Raw genomic sequence first — 18,436 nt, 5'->3', positions numbered from 1 at the left:
CACCTGTAACTTCCTAGGCATTCCTACCTCCATGATTGCATGTGCTTCAGGATTTGGCAAGTTTCAGGACTGGCAGATCTTATAAGCTCTCAACTTTGTTAGCAAGGAAAACAGTTTTCCATGTGATGAATTTAGGACGTAGGCAATATAATTTATACCTGAAGATGCCCCACTGTTGGCTCTCCTGCTCGCCTGTCCCACCCAACTCATGCTCCTTTATCATGTACATTTGAAATTGGTTCTTTGGGGTCTCTGACACGTTTGGTGTACCTCAAGGCAGATAAGCCCTTTGCTCACTGCTCCTTGAGCTCATAGTTTCAGGTGGACAGTCAGCTTTTGGCACTACTGGGGTTGCATGAACTGTCAGGCAGCCACTGGCAGCATGCAGGAGTACTTTGGATATTGTGGCCTGTGACACATAGCATAGGAAAAACAAAAAATGCAAGCCAAGGAAAAATACCTTTGAAGATATCATGCATGTAAAGAGTGAAAGGGAAGCTGGCAAAGGGCAGCCAACTCTTTGCTACTGCTGTCAATCACACCAGGAAATCCAGTTCTGCCTCTGTCCTAAACCTATGGCAAATGGTTGCTGTATTCACCTCAGGCATCAAATCAAACACTTTAATGAGAGAAGGCAGCTTCTGACTGAGTGTAGCCAATTTATGCACACTTGTTGGGGTGACAGTATTATCTTTAATACAGAGTGTTGCTCTTGCACTCCAGCAGTCATACAGGTCTCTAGTCAGCCACAGGGACAGACTTGTACATCATTTCCAACAGATGGCACTTTTTAGCCTCTTCATGTGCGCAGGTGAGTGTGTGTGTACAAACATGTTTCCATAGTAACTGGAAACTGCTTTTACAGAGCACTGTCTACCATAAAGCAGAGAAATTATAGTTGGGCTGAAATTACATCATCTTGTATTTTAAAGACACTTTTTTTTAAAGCCATAGTGAAAATAACGTGATCATTTCCTTTTCTTTATTACCTTGTGGTAAGAAATGCATCCTCGTGCAGAAAGAAAAACACTTAAGGGTAAATATAAAGTCCACCAGGTATAGGTGGTTTGGGGGAGAAAAAAAATCAATACAACCCTTCTGATAGAATTCTATAGGAAACCTTTATCATAGATGAATATAGCCTTCCTAGAAGAACAAATTGAAGTTATCAAAAGTTAATTCCTGGTTTCTTGGAAGGTACTGTAAAGGGCATATAGCCACAATTCTCAGGGGACAGGCAGGGCAGTGCAGCAAGGCTGTGCAGTCCTTCCTCACAGCCTCCAAGATGAAAAGACTGAGACCTTTGCTTCTCTAATAAAGCTTCTGGAATGGAAAGGCTGTAAATTCAAGGCACTGGGTAATCAAGGTCTAAAATTCTCCTCCTGCACCAGGGTTCCAAAACATTTACTTCAGTTTCTTTTTCTGTCATGAAATTGCTGTCTCATCTTTGTGGATAATTTTGATGTGTTGTTTTCCAGTCCTCTTGTATCCACATTAAGCTTGTTTTTCTTCTAAGGAAACAATCTGCCACATAATTAGGAGATTTGGGTTGCTGTTTGTTATTCAGTAGTCCCCTTTGGTTCATTGGGCCATTCTGGAGTTCTCCAGGTCTTCTCCATGCTCTGGGCATCAATTTTATGGCAGTTCCAATTATGTAGGCATAAAAAGGGACAGAACATAATTTCTCTGTTATTTTTGTCCACATTTTCTGCTGATAATATTCCTCAACTGCCCTTACCTCCATTTTCTCATTATCCTTGGTTTCTCCCTCTCACTCAGCTCCAAGCCAATGTATCTTGTCTTCTAGCCTTTCCTGCTCTTGCTTTATTCCCTCTCTCACCCTGCCATTGCCAAGATCTTAGGGGAAATCAGAGAGTGCTAAGAACATAAAGAAAATATGAATTTGTATTCATTTCTAATGTCATGGCAACAGCAATGGCTATTCCTATTTTCTCCCTGATTTCAAGGAGGAAATACTGAAAGTGGAGAGGTTGCCCTTTACTTCTGTGAGCAATATGCAGTGTGTGCTGTGCTTTGGGAATTAATATTCAGTCATCAGAACCCCAGTATTTTAGATTTCCAAAGTCAGCAACTTTAGAGTTGCTTCACCTGAAGTAATGCATTGTACTTGGGGTTGATAGAATGAAGTGCACCTGCTGCCTACCACAAAACATCTCTGCTCCTAATGAAGAAAACAAAAATTGGAGAGAGGCAGTCACTGTTCACTCAGCAGAGCTCAGTCTGACCTGGTGCAGGAGGCCAGCCTGGCTCTGTGCAAGAATGGGGAAGCTACTTAGGTGCAGAGAAGGGGAGGAGCACACAGTGTTCTGCTACAGACTGCCCACAGCTCAATCCTGAAAAGCTGGAATGCAGCAACACGGAAATGTGATTTATGAAAATCAACACATTATCACTGCTTCTTTATTCCCCGCTGAAAATTCTGGTTGGCAGGTTTTGTCAGAGGACAACCTCCACATCTCTTATCTCTGTTATTTCAGCACACATGCCAAGATAATGCAGACCTTGGTGTCTTCTGGCAAAAATACATCACTAAATAATGCTTGCCAATGTGTTTTAAATGGTATGCTGTACAATGAGCAAAGAAAGGAGCAGTCAGATTTGTTAAATTACTGTTACACTGTTAATCAACTACTTATTTATTTAGGGTCTTCATGACTCAACTCTCCACTATATGGGCAACTTCTAGAATATTTTACAATCAGTGTTTTCTTAAATGTGAGATTACAGGATCAAAAAGGAAATGGTCAAACTGAAGAACAGACTGCAAGCTTCAAGTTCTGAACCAGAAATGAAACAGTCTTGAAGATGAGAAATAAGATAGACTCACAGAATGGTTTGTGTTGGAAGGGACCTTAAAGGTCATCTACTTTCAACCCTCCACCTTGGCCAGGGACACCTTCCACTAGACCAGGTTGCTCAAAGCCCCATCCAACCTGGCCTTGAACACTTCCAGAGATGGGGTAGCCAGAGCTTCTCTGGGCAACCGATTCCAGGGCCTCACCACCCTCATGGCAAAGAATTTCTTCCTAATATCTGAGCTAAACTTGCCCTCTTTCAGTTTAAAGCCATTCCTCCTGGTCCTGTTACTACATGCCCTAGTGAAGAAATCCCTCTCCAGCTTTCTTGCTGGCCCCCTTTGGGTACTGGAAGCCTGCCAGTGTGACCCTAATAGGACTCTATTTAAGTGGGAAAGACAGCTGTTAACAGGAGGAGGTCAAAAGAGGGGATGTCAGACTAAGTGCTGTACTTCCTACTAGTCAAAAGAGTTAGCCTCATCTTTTCAGTGGTTCTTGCAGTTGTTAGGGAGGTATGTGTTTTTCCTTCTTAAATGTCCTGAATTTCACATCCTTAGGACTCCTCTAATAATTTGAAAGCTTTTATCTAACCATTGTACTAGGGCTCATCCTTACACTTTCCAACTCTTTTCAAACAAACCCTAAGATATTTCACCTCTTCACATTTATTATTTTCTTTTTCAAACAAGTCTCATAAATACAGCAGTTTGGCTCAGGGTGGTATTAGCAAGAGTCTTATGGAAGTTATTGCCAAGGAATCAGGGTGCGCCACCACACCTCTCCAAAATAACTTTTCATGGAAAATTAATTCATAAATACAGACATTTATGTAAATATATATAAACATTACATGCTGTTCAGAACTTATTTTCATACATTTATAACTTCTCTTTAGACTGATATGTTAAAAAATCCTCAGTGGTCAGGCAGTATTTTCCTACTGTGCTGTAGAACAGCACAGTATTTTTGCTGTCTCCCAGCCCAAATCACCCCATGCAGCTGCAACTAAGGACTCTTTTCAGAGAATCTCCATTGCATCCAATTTGCTTAAGTATCTCCAACGCTTTTTACAACAAACTAGAAGAATGCCTAGGTGCACCACACTGTCATCTCTCTTAAGGTAAATGAAGGTCCTTCTTCTCTCCTGCTTATTACAACCTCCTTAGAGTCAGAAATTCCATGTGGTCCTAAAGAAAACTGCCTCGAGACTCGACCTCTGAACAGTAGCACAGGTGCTTGCAATAGCATCTCAAAATCTCTCAACACAACTGCATTTTAAATGAAGAAACACTCAGAAACAAAGTATATTTCAAGAATATTTGGTGAGTGAAACCAGGTGCTATCCAAACTAATGGTGTTCCTCAAGTCCTGAAACCTTTCTGGAATAAGTGTCCAAGCTCTGGCTGGCTCCCAAAAGGCAAGTGCCCTTGTGCCTGGGCAATACTCACAGTTTTGCTATGGCTGTTGCCTTCAGAGAAGTTGTGCTGTCAGCAAAGAAGAATCAAATGTTTTAACACTTCCTGCAGTCATAAGATCTGCCATCTTCACACGAGACTTATATACATCATATTCCCAAAATACATGATTCAAGTTTAAATTCACTGATTTTGGCTTTGCCAATTCCACAGCCTAAAAAACTCTGAAAACATAATTACAGCTTTTTTATCCATCATTAAAAATCTCATGTTCTAAGCATGACCTGTCCATATTACTGTATTTGGAAGGAAATATACCAGGTCTATTTATTCTACATGCTTACTTAAATGTAGAAACCCTGTAATATTATTCCTGAAACAGTACTTCTTTTCAATGAAAGCATCATATCCTAAATATTAAAGAAAGTATATATATTTTTCTTCTGTCTAAATGTACCATACATCCGTTCACTATTCCTAATGAATTTGAGAGAGAAAAAGAATATGCAAGGCAAAACCATGAAGTGATCACTGCCAGTTCACCATTCAAAAAGGAGTTGCCAAGAGCATTAATAACCATCTCTATTAAGTGCTGTCCAGAATGCGATCTGTGGAAGTGGAGAAATTGAAGGCCCTGAATAAAACACACTGATGAACCTGAACAACAGAAGTTCTGCATTACAGAACTCTAAATTAAGTGCTGTCAAGGTGTGGCGTAAATCATTATCACAGATGTTAAATCTGTCTGGACACAACATTTTTTTTAATTTGCCATATTAAAAATTTCTATGATAGATTTCCACAAAATACAGGATCAAGCTCTACGAAGTTACCATACATGTCACTTCAGTGGTAAGATATTACACATCAGCTCTGTTATACTAGTTTGTAAGCAAGTTCATAAATGCACCTACAGTTCTTTTAAATGTTCTGGGGATTTTTTTCATTAATTTTAATGACAGCACCACTTCATTCCTTGCTATAGGGAGGTGGCTGCTGGTAGATTGAGTGTGAAGAGGACAAAGCACTATGAGTTCCAGCATATCTCTAGCTGGAAAATGCTGCCTTACAATATATTATTTCATAGGAGTATCTATCGGCTATAAATATCAGGGACAAAAAAAAGAAGCAACAAAGGTGATCCCTCACACTCAGCAATCTTTCAGACCATATAAGGATGTCCTTGTCAGTGGTGCCAACATAGGAATCTCAATGGACCCCAGGTTTAAAAGACTGCTCTAAAAAAAGCACAGATGGGCAGATAAAAACCAGGTATCTTTCTATGACAATCCAGGTGCATAGACATAAAATTGGAAGGGTCAAAACGCTTAGTCAACAGCTTTTGAATGACAACAGAGGGGTTGTTTCCCCAGTAAAAGGGCTGTGGAAAGTCCACAGGGTGAGCTGCCAAGTTCCAGCTGTCCTGAGAGAGGGGAAGGCAACAGCAGTGCTGGAACTGAATTCTCCTGGCAGGAACCTGAGCCACTTTCTGCCTCTGCAGGCTATGAGATTTTGCTCCAGTAGCACTGCAACTATACCTGTGCAGCTTTGTGTTTTCCTGCAATTCCAATGGTGTGATGCAAAGGGCAAACAGCTCCAGCTACCAATTATTTCCTTTTATTTGCCAAGCACAAGGTTGCATCAAATTGTACTTGGGGCACCAAGGGGGCATAAATCCTAAGAAGGTCTACTCAATCCCCTTATCCAAACTAGCAATGGTGTGGAACAGGCTCTAAAGGAGATACAGCTTGAGCTGTAGCTGGGCCAAGAACTCCTCCAGAAAACCCACAAAGGGCAGAGTAACCCATGAGCATCAATGCACATGAGCTTGGAACACCAATCATTGATAAATACATGAACAGTGTTTTTTCCAGGACTGTTTTTCATGGACATGAATGTGGTCAGGATGAAAATTTATGGATGAATAAACGCAATCATCCCATGATGTTATGAACAGTGGTCCTAAGTGAGGTCCTTTGAGCTCTCCTGGACTGCAAAGGGCTGTGCCAGCACCTCCCTCTGAGCAGGATGTCTCTCACCATTCATGCTCTACATCCAAAACCTCACAAATTCTCACATTTACAAAGTTAAAAGGAACATTGCCAAAATCTGACAATGGAGCTTGGCCTGTGATCTTAGTCATTACACTCTAGATACTTCAAGTTTAAAAGAGTGAGTTTTGGGACAATTCCCCTTCAGTCACTCATCTCAAATTAGATGTGCTGCTTTGACCTTTGATGTAGGGTCTCATAAGGAATTAAGAGTAACAGCATCTTCTGAGAGCCCTGGTAATACAACTGGCAAGGAGCACTGACTACCGGGTGAATGTCTTCTGTTGATAATACAGAAATATTAATTGTTTGTCTAGTTCTTCCTACATGGACACTTCATCTTTTTTGGAAGCCTTCCTTTGGATCAAGTCATCCCAGTGAGTATATTCCCTGTGGAAATGCTGCAAATTTTTGCTCAAATATAGACTGCTTATCACTACTTCTCTTTCAATGCTTTCTCTCTGAGTTGGACTAGAGAAGTAATTTTACATCAAAAAAGATCTGCAGGAAAAGCAGATAGTGGAAGGAAAATACCACTTAGCCCTTTTAAGAAGGAATCCACGTACATACAGTACAATGGAAAATTATCATTTTTTAGATCACTCTGCTTGAGAAGCAACTGAAGAGATCATTAAAATCACCTCTGTAGTTCTTTGAACACCGGTGTTATTTGCATTTCAAAGGAGCAAGTTTGACAGAGTTTATGAAAATTCTCTACTCCAACCTTTTAGCAGTCTGGTTCCCTGTTATCACACTGCCTCCTTCCTGATCTTTCCCTAAGCCACGCATTTCTCCTTTCAGACAATAAAAATTAACCTCCAAATGTGAAGCACATCTATAATCCAGGATTGCTTAAGAGCAACCTGGCATGAGTTGGCTCAGTAAAAAGACAGCTCAGTATCAGGCCGCTGTTGTTGCCCATGCTCTGTTTCACTGCTGCCATTGTGCTCTCCTAGATCGAGCTGACCACCACTGAATACAGAGTTCAAAACAAGATCACAATGTGTAAATTGATATTCAATGTGCATCCTCCCTTCACCCATACACACCAGAATTCATTCCTAGGGCAGGAAGCAATAGTTTAAATTGATCTGCTCACACTTGTACCTCTCTGGGCCTCCTGTTCTATTATGAAAAAAAAAAAAATCCCAACAATCTATTCAAACAATTCTTGCATTTATTCCACTGAAATTCATCAACAGGTGGGGGAAGCTAGTTGACAGCATTGTTTCTCCTCTAGTGTCTTAACAAAGCACTGCTGCAGGCACATTGTGAAAGAGTCAGCACAGAAATGAGACAGAAGGAATGTGCTCACACAAAGATTCATGTCTGCTCTGGTCCTCAGTCTCTGCTTCAGGATGCGAAAATTCCTAGTAAAGGAAAGGATCAAGAGGGCTGACCTAGGCTGGAGAGACAGACTGACAACCACTGTTAGCTGGACTCTTACAAGGAGATAAGCTAATGGGACCAAAGAGAACAGTATTTTTGACCCTTGAATAACAGCTCCACCATCAGCCATACTTAAAGGAGGTGGTGACTTATGGGGAACAAGAGTGGGAGGGGAAGGAGTTTTGAACTATGAGTTAAACTGGGACCCAGAGCAGACAAATCTGGAATATCTGAGAGCTGCTACCAACATGGTCCTTTCCCAAAACTAGGCAGAACTTGGCTCTGCTTGTAGAGGCCACAAAGGCTGCACCTTCAGTCAGTCTGCTACAGGAGTAGCTGACATGCCCTGCTCTGTTTTCTTTCCTTACTATGGACACTGATTCCTGCCAAGGACACCCTCCCCACTCTATCCAGAGGTACATGGCATTCCCTAGAGGTACCAAGACTGTTCACTCCAGAAAAACCCATGCTTTGCTCTAAGGTAGATGAACTCCAGCCAGCAAACCACTGGGTTATAATACTGGCTAAGCTTTACCTCCCCAAAATGTTTAATCTGATTGATTGCTTTCTGAAGAGAATAGCAAGGAGTGTGACAGCATTAGGGAGGACTTTCATGCCAATACATGAGATAGCAACTAATGTTGTTAAGAACAATTTTTTGAATTTACCAGGACTTTATTAATCAGATAATACATTGACAGATATATATCATTGAGAGAACTCAGAGAGTCACGGGTGTTACGTGAAAGGTTCATCTCCAATAGCTTTCCTAGTTATAAGAGCAGCTGGATCATTCATCTTATTACATATAAGACCCTTGGTTTTTTAGGGCTGCTCTAGCTAAGTGTAAGAGGGAGAAAAAAAAAAGCTGTAGTGCAAGGTGGTTAAGATTAAATCCAAGTAAAATGGTGGATTTAAAATTAATGTGCACTGTGTAGCTAAATTCCTTTGTTAACAAAACAGCATATTTTCTTTAAATCTGCCACTCAATGCCCTTAACTTTCAGCACTGTATAGCTTGACATTTAAAAGGACCTCAGTAGTAAGTGGTTTTGTTGCTAATTTCTAACTGGGTATTTACATCAAACTGTCAGTGCTGTAAGTAAACCTTACTCCAGGGGATCCTGTAGACTGTAGATTCATTCCTAGTGATTCTGCAGAGAACTGAGGTGCCCAGATCAAGTTCTTCAATCCGACCATAGCAGAATTTTCAAGACACACAGCTACTTCAGCCTACTTCACAGCAGCATTTTAAGACATGTAACACATTTTACTAGAAGGATGTGAACGGAGAAGCGTCAGAAGGCTGAGAGATTTGCCCAAGGTCAGAGGACAACCTGGGCACAGAGCTGATCTGCAGACTGCCCACACAAGTTAATCCCTGGCAAGGCTTCATTCACATGGAAAGGAGTGCTGCCCAAAGTGGCACTGCTCACACATATGAGGCCTCTCCTGCATGTAGACTGGAAAGGCAGGAATGCTGGTAGCAGGATGCTAAACTGGTCCTGGCCTGCCACAATGCTAAGCTGTGATTACCCCCAGCAGCATAAGCAGAGCCAGGCCTCTTTTCTGAGCAAAACCCACAGAATAAAAAGGAGCAGCCCTCCTAGTGCCAGCCTGGCCAAGAAGACAAATGGCCCTGTGCCTGGGGGAAGGAGCTTGCCAGGCTGTTGCAAAGGACTCCTCTTCAGAAAAAACCCTGAAGCCTGAGAAGATGTTTCCTCTTCCTCTCATAGAACAGCAAAACCAGCTTTTTAAAAAATGCCAACTCCCCCTCTATAATAAATTCCCATCCAGAAGCCAAGTTCCTTTTCCTGAGTGCCTCATTCATAGTGAGCTACAGCATGGCAGCAGACAGAGGCCATTAGAGAGCTATTATATTTTACTGCTAGGCAATCACTGATTGCATACAGGAAAAACTAACATCAAAAAAGTTCCTACCAACAGCTGTTGGAAGGAAACATCACAGTCATGGTGTCTAGACATTGTCAGGATGCCCTAAATCAGATTGCAAATGCTGGTCAGCACTTCACTAACAAAAGTCTTACCAAATTGGCTAGAATGTTGGCTTGTCATTAAAGGGGCTTCAGCAACAGCCAGTCTGCCAATACTCTAAGCACAGCAGCTCAGGTCACATGGCTTTGGGGATTGCCACCAGAAAGGCAGATTGAAAACTCAAGAGCAGAACAGGAGCTCCACAGCTTCAGTGGTAGGTGTCTCACTCTGGCCTTGGCATGGGCACAAAGAGGGTCATCTGAAAGGCTGAGAGTTTGCCTCCTTCTTGTCCCTGCGAAACAAGGGCCTCCTCTGCAGGGGATCCTTGTGGAGAGGAACTACTGCCATCACTGCACTTCCAAGCAGGTTTCCACACCTCCTCCCCATGGGCCCCAAAGCCAATCCAGGTACACTGTTAAAAGGAGGGCACAGGCCTGGCAACAGGTGCTGCTGAGAGTGGGTAAGGTCTACCAAGCTGCCTCCATGCCTGCTTGCTGCAGGAGTCATCCTGACTCACAACTCCCCTTCCCTCAATCTGACAAAGGAATTGGAAAGAGACAAGGTGGCACTAGGACAACACAAGTGAGAACAAGCTGCTGTAGCAGTCATGGATAAAGACAGAGGCTTCAAAGGTTTCCTGAGCTGATTAACGGTGCACACAGCTCCCTTTCTCTCCTGCTGTGCCACCTGTGGGGCTGCCAGCCACGCAGTGGTTCCCCAGGGGCTGGGAGCAAAGCTCAGTGTGGTGTGAGGATGGCTGCTGGCATCACATGGCTCAGCAGAGACCAGACATCTGCACACAGTGAGGCAGCAAATGGAAGTCTGCAACAGCTACCTGCAGGGAGGGATTTTCCTCCAAGGAATTTATCTTGCAGTCTGCTCTACAAGCCTTACCTGCAGTAGGAAGCAAACATACTGAAAGAGCTCAGACAGCTGTAGAGAATTAATAGGAGTCAGAGTTTGCCAAGTCTTTGTGTATTACAGGGTCAGCAGTGAGTTCCTCCCTCTGCCAGCTGAAAGCACAGTGATGCTGAGCACTAGTGATGCTCAGAAACAACACCTACACATCAGCCCAGAACCACACAAAGCCCTTTCACAGGCTTTGGAGGTTCAACAGGACCTACGGACTCACTTGCTGCTTAATTCATTTTTCAACCACCATAACCATGTAAAACTGCACCTCAGTGCACAGCAAAAGTCATCCTGTGCACATTATGTCTCTTTCTGAAATGCATCACTTGAGCACCATCCTGTTGTGCTCAGTGGGCTACCTAAACACGGACTAGAAGAAGCCAAAGAACAGTAGCCTTTGACAGAGAAGCTTTATGAATTATAAGCTCCTTTTCACACATTACATGAATTTTATAAAGAAAAGGACAGCACTTCTAATATCAGTGATCTTTAATCTGAGCCAAGAACCTACTTGCAGGCATATAATACCTCATCTCCTAGTGCTACGTACAAGAACTGCAGATGAATGAAATCACTGTATGATGCTTCATATTAACAAATCTAAAGGAACTTCTGGTGTGCAACTATATTATCGTTCCTATTCCACAACCCCAATCTTAACACCTGTTTAGTTTTCCTTCTGCTATTTAAATAAATAAATAACCCTCCTAAATTGCACTGCGTCAATTCAAAACAGGGTTAACTAACTTAACTAACAAGTTAAATTGGTGAAGTTAGTTATCCAAACGTAACTAACAAGTTACATTGGTAACCTGAAGTTCAACTGCAACAGCAATACATAAAAAACTCTTCCTGCCAGCTAAAACTTCTACAGTAGCTATGAAAATCATCAGCTGCTGCAGCTGCATTTTGAGAACACTCAAGTCCACAACTTCCTCATAAATGAAATGTCACAAAATAATGAATATCATTATAATCAACTCTGCTGGGCCTGTTGCTTATTCATTGTGCATTAGTTTATTTAGTACACAACACATAATAAGCTGGTTTTCTCTGCTGTGGATCCACATAATTTCCGCCTATGAGTCAAAGTTCCAGCACCAGCATGGACTCCTGTTTTCTACACCTACGGAATCAGCCATTAAGAATTTCATTTATTTAGTCTCCTGGCACATCAACATGACTTCCTCCAATAATTTCTCCATGGAAGTACCACCCACAGCAATGGTTAAAATCTACTGAACACAAAACTTTTGGAAAAACCTGGGTGCAGGAAGAAGTTACCAAGGACCGTTGTGTTTTATTACCATTCAGAGAGGGGAAGCAAAAAAAAATTTAATAGAAATAAATAGAGCTTGAAGAGGATGTTACAGGCCATGACAATTGAAAAACAGTTTGCCTCCCATGCCCATCAAGTCACCTGAATATCTGGCTTCTTTTTGCAATACAAACTTCTGTTAGTGGAACATTGCTGTTCTGTTAAGTCAACCTCACACTCAGCTATGCCAGAAAGGCTGACAATTTGTCACAGAGTTGATGATCACTTGAACAGAAAGTAGTGTTTGGGGTTTTTTCCTATTTCTGAAAGGTAGCAAAAGAGTACAGTTCAAGAACGTTTCTGAAGTTTTTTTATCTTCTGCTGGTGAGGAAATTATCTAATATCCTGGAATAACATTTTAATAAGAAGAAATGCAGTCAAGTGTCAGAGGGAGTAGTGAACTGTGCTCTCTCTAAAGAGATGCTGGCATCTGAAACTATCTAGAAATACTTTGAAAATAGAGGTACTTTAGTTTTACCTTTAGACTGCCAGGTGAGTTGAGGAAATTTAAACCCTTATTAATAAAATATAATAAAAAAGGGGTTTAATGCTGTTTGATTAAATAAAATTCAATTATCTAGAGACTATCTGGTTACTTTTGAATAATCAGTCATATGTAATCGTAATTAATGACTGCACACAAGTGCGGTTGATTAACATCAAGGATCATTATGATTTCGTAACTTCTGAAAATGTGATTTTTTACACTTAGTCATCTTTTATTTTGGGACATCTATATTTATATATGCACACACATATATCATTATTTCCTCACAGCTTTCTTGTAGTTTACCTATGAGAACAACAATAACAAAAAACCCCATAGAAAGCCAGAGTCAGCAGTAGGTAAATAATAGTTTCCCTTATTTTCTAAGCATTTTGTCCATCCTCTATGCTCTTTTCATATATTCATGGTTATTTTTTCTGTACACATTTTTATCCTCTTCTCCCCTCTTACTTTCTGATAATAGTTTCTTATTTCTCTTTCTATATATCCTATTTTCCTTTCCTCATTCAGTCAAGATTTCACACCCCCATTCTGAAACATGGAGACTTCTTCACCTTTTCCACCAGGCCAGATACCCACATTTATGCAACAATTTAGGATTGTTCAAAACATGGTTTCTGTCTGATGGTATCACTGGACATGAGAATGTATTGTATGCCTACTGTATGCACACTAAACTCTAAAAATTCAGACTCCATTTAATTTGTGGCGTATATTGCTAAGGTCACTTGTACAGCCATGACATTGGCAGTATCAAGTTACTAGGATTGAGATGTTTACACAAAGAATCCCAGTAAAGGAAAAAAAAATAGAAGTGTTTCTGCAGTAATACATGATTATAACTGATACAAAACACCTACCCCATTAATTAGAGCATTAGTTACGCTGCACAATGAAAGACCAATTATTTCTTTGCTAGCTATACCTCCTTCTAACATGATTCCAAAATCCTCTACAAAGGTCATTTCAGCAGAAGTGGGAATTACACTTGAACATGAAGGCTCCAAAGCAGCAACCTTTGATCACTCACGTACATAGACTGTTAAATTAGCCACAGAATTTTGAAACATTTTTACTCCATGAATATAATTATTCATTGTATTAATGCCAAAGGAGCTAGGTTGTGCAAGAGGTGATTACACAGTGGAAGACGCGACGTTCAACAATACTGAAAATATTATTACAAAATTATTACAGTACCAATAGGTTGAATCTACAGAAAGAAATACATGACATCTTGACACAGTTTAACTGGAAAGTCACTTTGTATACCAGAGGAAAATGACAAGCAATGATGATTACAAAAGTAGTTAGAGATGGGCATTAGGCTACTTGAAATTTAAAAAAAAAAGCCAAAAAAACAAAAAAAAACCCACCCCAAGCAACCACTTTTACTTCCAAAACCTAGTCCATTACAAGATTCAGAAAGAGCTTATGAAATAGAGAGGCAACATGAAACTTGCATTTAGTAAAATCATAAATCATTTGACACGTGTTTGAGTTCAGATTTTAAAAATAGCTATTGAGGAAAAAGACTTGGGGGAGATCAACAGCAAAGGACTATTCTCAATTTGCCTTTTTTTTCCCCCTCTCCATTATTTGCAGGGACTTGAAATGAGAATAAAGTTGGGGAATTAAGCAAGCATTCTCACTTAGGAAAGTTGCTTCTGAAAATAGATGGTGCTTTTTATTTACTTATTTTTAAAATAATTGCTCAGTGTCTTGGTATTCATAGCTGCATTTTCACTGGATCATCCCTGTATATCAGGACAGCTGAGCACAGTCCTGGGAACAAAGTCCTGATCAATAATCTCAGTTCTCTGCTGATTTCCCCTGTAGGAAGACATTTCTTCTGCAATGATTTTCTCATCCACAGAAAGCACACACATAGATCCATGGGTAGGCAAATCCCTTTCCAGTGGTTCTTTAATTAGTATTTGTGAAGTGCTCCAAAGGCAAGCTCTCAGAGAGAAAACCATTAGCAGCAGCATCTTTCATGTGGCACGCTCATTTAGCTCACTAGAAATTACACAACAGCACTGCTGCAGCTGACCCCAAAGGCAGGGCTGAAGGTGGATGCTCCTCAGCCCACCTATGTTTCTCTCAGTTTAATTAATTGCCATCTGGTCTGATCTCAGTCAAGAGCCAGCAAGGAGCTACTTGCACTAATCACAGTTAATATCATCATACCTGCATGATTAGAAAGTTAAAACCAATACAAAGAAAAACAATATTTAACTTGTAAAGAGGCTTTATCGTGCATTTTAAGTGTCAAGCAGCCTGATCAGGAACAATGCAATACCCACAGTGAGTCAACAGCATACATACCAGCCAGGCACAGGACTGGCCAATGTTCATTGCTTCATAGCTCTCTGTAGTCTGTATTTATGTTTGTTTGCAGTACCAAGAGACAGCAGCAGTTAACAGCTTGGCAGGAGCAATGCTTCACACTTTTCACATTTGTATTTTGGGCTGTTGAGGAGGCACTAAGAGCTGAACACCACAAGGAACTGTGATACCCCAACACTGTGGAACACTGAATAAAACCTGGAAGTGCAGCATGAGGTAATGACTGATTCTTCTACAAAGAATCCCAGAAAATTGCATCAGTTGGTACTAATGAGCCAAACATGTGAGTAACACAAATTGAGATATGTACTATTCTCCTTCCCCATCTCTCTTTGCTTTTGCATTGGAACAGAGACCTTATGCAGTTTGTACCTTTCCAACTTTTCTTTTTCCATGCTCAGACAACAGATACTTTGTTAAAACACATCCTGCAGTTTGTTCTCAGTAAGTTACCAGCAGAATCACTGACCAAAATGTTCTACTACAAGGTAACACCTCTAAGAACACTCCACAGGTTATGAAAGAAGCAAAACAAGTATGCAGCAAAGTTTAAAAAACACTTTAACACCTTTTCCCCACACTTTTTGCAGCATCCTTTGCATGATCAAATATGCTTAGAGCCTGAAGAAGGTTATCACACAGCTCTGAGACTTCCCATATATGATTTCCTGTGAGCAGAATTTCATCTAGGTATACAAATGCAACTTGTCATTGATAAATTACGTGTAAGAATTTCTGTTAATTACTATACAACCCCTGGATAAATAAAAAGAACAAAACCAAAAACAAAACAAATGAAGCTTGTGAACTTAATCATCACATAAGCCCATAGCTACAGTAATAATTAGTACAACTGAAGAGTAAATCAATTAATAGCTATTATTGCCATCTTTAGAATTGAAGTTAGCCAGAAAAAGGAAAAAAAAAAGTCTTAAACCCTGCTATTTTCTAGGCATACAGTGACTGCTTCAGAGCCAAATCACCCTCATCATTAGAAAACAATTTCTGTTGGCTGGTGAGAAGTTATGGCAGGTGGATACACGGTGTTTGTATGGGACACAAAACTCCAGAGCACCAGTAGGAAAACTTAAAATTTTAACATGTAGAAGACAGCATAGCTGGGCACCAAACCTCTGCACTCAAGATTCCACAGCATAATTTGTAAGTGATCAGTCCACTGGGACACCACAGCAGCACTGGCATTATTCAGGGGAGCAGAAAAATTCAGCTGCCGGTGGTTTAAACTGTGCATTTCTAGATGCAACCACAGCCAAATTCTGAGCTACAAAGACCTTTCAGCAAAGAACTTTCTTAAACTCTCTAATTACCACCAACAATTCATTAGTATCAAAGCAAAGTGGTTTAGCCATGAAAAGGTAAGCTTTAAAAAAAAAAAAAAGTGGCTTTAGTAGAGCATAATACTGGAACAGTTAAATTTCCTGTACTTAAACAGTTTTCCCCATTTTTTTCTCTTTGGATTACATTTACTTGTAATGTAAATAGAAATGCCTAGGACCAAGTTTACTGCAAGTTCTCATTGTTTTTAACAAGCTTATTTCCTAACTAGTAAGAGTATTTTAAATGCAGTTATGCAGAGGGTAAAGTTAGTTTTACTTGTACATGTAAAACGTAGCCAGAATTTTCCAGCAATATTTGTAGTACAACTTAAACAGGTATGAATTACACAGGATGTGCAAAGAATCTGCTCTAAATGTCAGAAGTGTGTTAACTTCAAAGAACATATTTCTGATCCTTCCATCCTGAAGCTAGGCTTTCACTACAGAGTAACATGCTTTAAGAACCCTATTTTTTTCAAAGCTACTTTAAAAGCTCTTGTTAGCCAGAACATCAACAAGAGCAGGCTTCCCAACTTTTATTTTATACCCTCTAAAGGCTTTATAAGGTATTCTCCTTCAAAGGCCACACTTACCACTGACAGGAAGAAAACTGTTCAGAGTTGCCATGGTCCTTCACAATGGTCAGAGGAAATCATGAAAATAAAAAGGTCATTATTGACTCAGAACCTTTAATCCCAGATAGGAACATGACTCTTTTCTCCATATGCTACTTACATAGAAAGCATTTTAAAGCATTTCCTCTGCACAGTATTCCTGCCTCTTCAAGCTTTTTATTACTGGGTTACCACTCTGCTGGCACCCCAAGGCAGGTTACTTGAACTATAGACCCTGCACCAATCAATGCCTGTTCCCCCTTGCCCCTCTCAGGGCCATCCCACCTGATCCCAGCAGCAGTCCCTCCAGGTGCACCCAGTAACCTCCACCCATGCACCCAGATTGCTATTAGTCCTGCTCTCCATCCCAGTACATTATACCGAAGTCCACAGTAAGCTAAATATAAAGTGGAAGAGAATTCTTTTTGGTTTTGTTAAAATAAAGCTCCTGCTTTTATCAGCTCAGAGCTGCCAATGCTCAGGTCAGATTCCCTGCTCCTTGCAAAATTTTCATTACCCTGAATGCTATTTCTTTTCTTTTAAGATTGCATTGAGGAATTACATTTTGTCATAAAGAAAGAAAAGGGAACTTCAATTGAATTGGCTTCATTTATTAATCTCCCTATTCAATTACCAACAAATGAATTTGCAGTGTTTCAATTAATAGAGTCTAAGGAGGGAAGGGAGACAAAGTCATACACAGCCAAATCTGTGTTACTCACATATTTGGCTTATAAGAACCAACTGATAAGCAAGTTTCCAGGTTTCTTGCCCAGCTGTAAAAACCCATCTCATAATCACTGAATGGATTGGAAGGGAATTGGCTTGAAAAGGACCACAATAGTCCAACAACCCTGCTCAGTCCAGGGTCATCTGAATTGTGTCCAGACAGTTCTGCAATATCGCCAGTGAGATGAGATCCCTAGGTATGACAGAGTTATCCTCTCCAGTTTGGTTACCCATATTCAGGTGACACTGCCTGTGTGTCAGTATCTGCCTGTTGCCTCTTGTCCTACAGCTTGGCACCACCAAGAAGAGACAGTGAGGGACACTCCACAGCATCTCTGGCTGATCTGTTCCAGTGCTCAGTCACCTGCATAGCCACTGAGAAACTTGCATAAAAATCAAAGAGATTAAGTTTGAAACTGATGATCTTAAAATGGTGATCTTAAAACTGATGATCCTTTTCATGCTCTTTCTCTTTCAGTATCCTCTCTTCTCCAGCACACTCCTATCCAGATGCATCTAAATTTTCTGTGCTTCTGTTTCACTTGTTATAAGAGGGCCTCAGTTAAAGAGACGCTTCCAGCAAAACAGCAGTTGGTATTTTGTGCTATGCCTCTCTGCCCTTCTCCACACTGCCACTGGATCAAAATCACCAAGTTTTGGGTCACTTCCAAAAGCAAGACAGATCTTTCTCCTTTACTGATGTCCTTCTCAAGTACTGTTTGCTTGCTCCCCAGGTTTAACTGTGACTTCCACATCATCTCCTCCATGCTCTCACACCCCCAGTGTGCCATTATTATAGAGGGTCACCATGGAAATAGCTTGCAGGGAGTTCCTGTGCTAATTGATGAAGATATCCTGACTTTTATTAATCTCATACAACTATTTAGCACTTCAAAATTTATCAACACGCTACCCTACAGCAAGAACTCCAGTGCTCTGTCTCACTCCAGTTTGTACTCCCACAGCTCCAGCATCCTCAGGAAATACACTGATTTGAAATGTTT

The 18,436-nt window shown here is 40.7% G+C and overlaps 1 long non-coding RNA gene across 2 annotated transcripts; it reads right to left on the bottom strand.

Moving 5' to 3' along the window:
* Window positions 1-1,256: 1,256 nt before the first annotated feature.
* LOC135446711 (uncharacterized) lies at window positions 1,257-16,957 on the bottom strand. 2 transcript variants are annotated; one of them, XR_010439874.1, is made up of 3 exons: window positions 16,825-16,957; window positions 16,683-16,720; window positions 1,257-1,622 (listed from the first exon to the last, which is right to left on the bottom strand). It is a non-coding gene; the product is annotated as an uncharacterized LOC135446711 (long non-coding RNA). The 2 variants fall into 2 exon arrangements; XR_010439873.1 differs by lacking the exon at window positions 1,257-1,622 and adding an exon at window positions 14,819-14,950.
* Between the last annotated feature and the right edge of the window lie 1,479 nt (window positions 16,958-18,436).

This window comes from Zonotrichia leucophrys, chromosome 4 (genome assembly GCF_028769735.1).
Source record: "Zonotrichia leucophrys gambelii isolate GWCS_2022_RI chromosome 4, RI_Zleu_2.0, whole genome shotgun sequence".
NCBI classification, from domain to species: Eukaryota; Metazoa; Chordata; class Aves; order Passeriformes; family Passerellidae; genus Zonotrichia; species Zonotrichia leucophrys.
The sequence above is the reverse complement of the archived record's forward strand: the minus strand, read 5'-3'. Positions and strand labels throughout refer to the sequence as shown.